This window comes from Nelusetta ayraudi, unplaced genomic scaffold (genome assembly GCF_046127955.1).
Source record: "Nelusetta ayraudi isolate G7.1 ecotype Tasmania unplaced genomic scaffold, CSIRO-AGI_Nayr_v1 ptg000018l, whole genome shotgun sequence".
Taxonomy (NCBI): Eukaryota; Metazoa; Chordata; class Actinopteri; order Tetraodontiformes; family Monacanthidae; genus Nelusetta; species Nelusetta ayraudi.
In genome coordinates, this window is record NW_027466068.1 from 4,052,283 (window position 1) to 4,056,986 (window position 4,704).

General features: G+C 43.8%; 1 long non-coding RNA gene across 1 annotated transcript; it reads left to right on the forward strand.

The window, feature by feature from the left end:
- The first annotated feature begins 209 nt into the window (after positions 1-209).
- On the forward strand, positions 210-3,339 carry LOC142887658 (uncharacterized). Its single transcript, XR_012926574.1, has 3 exons — positions 210-347; positions 493-555; positions 3,288-3,339. It is a non-coding gene; the product is annotated as an uncharacterized LOC142887658 (long non-coding RNA).
- Positions 3,340-4,704: the final 1,365 nt, after the last annotated feature.

Consider the following 4,704-nt stretch of genomic DNA (forward strand, 5'->3'; position numbering starts at 1 on the left):
AATTAACGGATTTATTCTGTGATTCGGTTCACAGGATGGTTAGTAGTTTTGCCCCCCCAGAAAGACAAGGCCTGGTGAAGACGTGTATTTTCAGCCATGTGCAGCCATTAAGTCATTTAAAAAAAATACAGTTCGGGAATTTTTTGGTCCCGATAATAACACTAAAAGTCCTTCATTCTTTTGCATCCTCACTGAGAAGGAAACGGGGAAAAAAAATATTGCGTCATGTTTTCTCAATTACCTCAGATCACATTGGTTAATTTCCATTTTGCCCTTTGTTCTTCCAAATGAAAAACCTTCCTCTCAGGCTTTTCTCTCGCCATGAGGTTCCAGTAGCAGACCAACAGGTGAATCACACGTTTCACTTAAATACCCGAGATAAAAACAAACAAACAAACAAACAAACAAACAAACAAACAAAAAACTTTACCATTGTTTTTATGTAGTTATGTGAGAAACGTCCACCCTGTCAAATCTTTCTCTACCTTCCAGAGAGTGTGCAGCTAAATCAGCCTTTTGGATTGCCACAATCGGCACCAATTCCTTTGCCAACAGGTGAGTGACAGGTTGGTTTCGTCTTCTTAAGGAACCTCTCCAACTACCGATTTCTCTCTTCTTCATAAGAAAGTGTATGAAAGCAGCAAACGGCAAAACACCCAGTTTATGCAGGAATATAAAACTTCAATTTTGAGTCTCGATGATGATCATCATCATGCTCCGATTTCAAATTAAATTGTGACAAAATAATTATTTAGATTACGTTATTGACTTATCTTTTTTTGTTTGTTTTTTCTTGCAAGGAGATATATTGTTTTGGGATTTTACTTTTATGAGTCTTAGATTACATGTCTGAGGTGTTTGCCCGTCTTCCTGACCCACACGGGCCTTCGCTTAAACCTTCTCCCTGAAGAAATAAAATGACCCTTGATTAATAAAATACAATCTTTTAGATGGCGATAGATAGTTTAGGCTGGCTTTCAGGTTATGGGTTAATAGTTTGAATATTCTGCTACTTTGCCATTTCGTGCGCTCGTGTGACAAATACAGAAAAAGGCTTGAAAACATCCATCCATGCATTTCCTATCACCGCTTCTCCTGTGCTCAGTGTCGTGGGGGTTGCTGGACCCTGTTCCAGCTGTCTTCCACCCTGGACGAGTTGCCAGTTTACACACAGAAAGACAGGCCAGTATTCACACTCGTCTTGAAAACGGCAGTTTTAAACAAGAATTGTGAGTGAACACAGTGGGATCATATACTGCAGCTTGCAGAGGCGTTATGAAGTGATCGGTCGCGCTGCGTGAGAGGGTGATTCAGCTTTCTCATGGTACTAAAACAGATGCAGCCTCACTTGAAATTAAAGCATATAAATTGATTTTTCCCAGCTTCCCCACAGTCTCAAATCCACCCCCCCCCCCCATGTTTCCTCTCTATATTGTGACAGCCCCATAGCGCCACCTAGCTGCCATATATCTCCCCTGTCTCCTTTATTGAGTTCTTTACTCATAATCCTTTGCACAATAAGAAGCAGTAAAATAAATGTCTCTCCCAGCTACGGTGGGTTCTCCGTGTTGTTGACGCCTGCAGTGTTTCTCTATTCGCTACCAGTATGCCACATTACAGTGAAAGAAGAATCGACACTGTGGCAACAACCCCAAGCAGCCGCGCTCGTACGTCTCACTGTCCTATGTTTACCAGCATGCATAAATATGCAGGAGGATATCTAATCAAATAAATCCATTCATTAGGAGAGCTGCTGGTATTTCTGCTTCTGCATTAATTACATAGTCATTACCATATCAATTAGAGAAATCAGAGATCATGTAATTAAGGTTTAACCAGAAGCACCTGCTGCCTCGGAGCAGCGCTGTGGTTTGTGCGCCTCGGCCTCTAATCTGATCTCCAGCCTTTGACAGGAACTCCTTCCCATCAATCCGGAGCTGTCATTATTTTTACCCCCTCCCTCCTTCCCTACCATGGTTTTGTTTTTGTTTATAGGGTAGGTCTGGAGCGGTTGCTCGGCGGCGGCGTGCCACAAAGTGTTGTCACAGCGATCAAATTGATTGGCGGGGACGCCTGATTGCAACGGAAGAATAGGAGACAGGTGGGAGGGGGCGTGCCGCCAAGCTACAGGGACAGATTGGGACAAAGTGCCTCCGCCGCAGGGGAGTGGCCCTGTGGTTGGCCCTCGTAAAAGATGACCAGTAATTACACTAACAGCCAGCAGAGGGACAAGAATCAATAAGACCAAGAGCTCTTGTAGCCTGTATATGTATATTTTATAATGTAGAAAAGGGGAATCAAATTTCATTGCTTCACAGTATTTTACTGCAATGGTGTTGGTGGAGGGACGGGGGACGGGGGGAAGGGCGGCTATAGTGATGTGGAGATGTGAGCCCAGACATGAATGAAGCTGAGAGGAAGGAGGGAAACATTCGAGTCACACAGAGGAAGTCTGGAGTTAAGGAATCATGGGAAGAAAAATACACAGGAAAGATGAAGAGGAGAAAGGGAATGGGACTCTGGAGGACTGACGCCATCTTCCTCCTCCTCTACCTCCTCCTCCAACCCCTCCTCCTTCTCTTCTGCACTTCCTGTTCCATTTCCTTTCTTCCCCTGACGCTCCCTCTTCAGCCCTTTCACTCCAGTCGCACCATCCATTCATCCATTTTCAGGGTCATCCTCTCGCCCACACGCTTCACACTCCTCATTCTGAGGGCTGATCGCTACAGTGCAGTAAATGTATTAAATTAAAGTTTTTTTTGCTGTCAAATATTGATATTTCAAAATAGGCCTTGCCTTTCCTGTCGATGTATGTATGTATATATACATATATATATATATATATATATATATATATATATGTATATATATTGATTTAATTATTAATCCACGTACTGTATACGTATAACAACACTTATTAAAGGATAAGAAGATATAGAATAATTTTCAAGCATTATATATAACAATCAAAATCTTTGCAACCATATTCAAAGTCAGATTAGATCTGTTTCTCTTGTTTCAGGGATTGTAAAGTGTTGGGAGGCCGGCCACGTTTCACAGGAACCAAACCTAAAAGCCTCGTAAGTCACATCAGAATGTTAGCTTCTTTTTCTCTACAGACGGCGGATAAAATTCCACAGTTATTGTCGTCAAACATTGTTTTTATTTAACCACTGTTGACAATCAAAGACAACTGGATGGACTCTGTTTTTATTCTTGGATTTTAAAAACCGACGGACTCGATCCTACTAATTGGCTGACACCTGAAACTGTCCATGTGTCTACAGCGATGCTGCTCCCTGATCATCTGTCACATTCTGAGTGAGAACCAGCGAAGCACTGGGGAGGTAAATCTTTTTCTCCTCCAGTCCCTCTTTTTTTGTTTTTCAAAAAACACAGCAATCTCCCGATTCTTGGCCAGGCTGTTGACATTTGAAATTCATGAATGCCAATCAATAATAATAATAATGATGATATATATATATATTTTTACAATCTAGCAGAATTAAAAAAAAAACAAAAAACATTCAGAGTTCCTTATAATAAAGTGAGAGGAGACGCAGTTCGCGCTGTTGCCGAAGACATTGCGCAAAGTCACCACTAGATGGCAGAAGCACACTATTTTGTTTTATCATCTGCCTTCTCTCGGTCTCCACCATTGAAGTGCTTGTTCTTGTTTAAAAATGTGAGAGAAGTGAAAGAGCAAAGATTATTATATGCGGCTTTTCTAGAGAGCTTCAGAGGAGTTCAGTCCCAACCTCCCTCCACCCTTCCCCCGTACTGTACATCCAGTTGAGTTCAATAAGTTTTGCCTGGCTGTATATGTCTAATTTATTCATTTTTATTCATTTCATTTTATTTAGTTTACACTGAAATTTGAATTCTGAATATGCTTTCAGTCGTCGCAGCGGCTGCAATGACGATACTTCAGAGCTACATTCTGTAGGAAGATATTCAGCGGTTGTGCCCCGCTCTTTATGGTCTTACCTTCCTGGTAAATGTTTTGTTTGTTTGTTAGGGAAGCCAAGTTCAAGCTATTCCACCCTCCATCCATAAAAAGAAGGAAGCCACTCGCTGACACTTGGCCGAATCGCAGAGACGCACCTGAATGATTTACAATGTCACAAGATTTCAATCCGAGCTATTTTTTGCCCCTTTCACTGCAACCTGCAGCCCCAGTACAGCACTCGGCTGCCTTACGGCAGGGAGACCTGTGCAGTTATGTAACCGTATTGCCCCCCCCAACCCCATTAAATCAGCATGGCTCCGCCTGCAGACTGCTGCACAGCGAGCAGCAGCAGCAGCAGCAATTGTCGACTTGCCCGAGGCCGCGGTCCCCAGTTGGTGCCGGGGCGACGCTCAGTGCTGACTCTGCAGCTCGGGGATCGACTCCTGAACGGCGCCAATGCAGAATCACTGACACTTGTGGTATATTTACAGCGGAGCTCCGGTCGGCGCTCCTGCTCCAAGCAGATGAGCCCCTTTAAATGAGATGGCAGGGTGCCTGAGCCGCGGCACAGGGTGGACATGCAGCCCTGCCTTTTGGTTTGTTACCCGCCATATGGCTTCCCCCAATCAGTGATAGCGCTGCTGGTGCCCAGCCAGCAGAGAGAGAGAGAGAGAGAGAGAGAGAGAGAGAGAGAGAGAGAGAAGGAGGGAGAGAGAGAGAGAGAGAGGGAGAGAGAAGGAGGGAGAGAGAGAGAG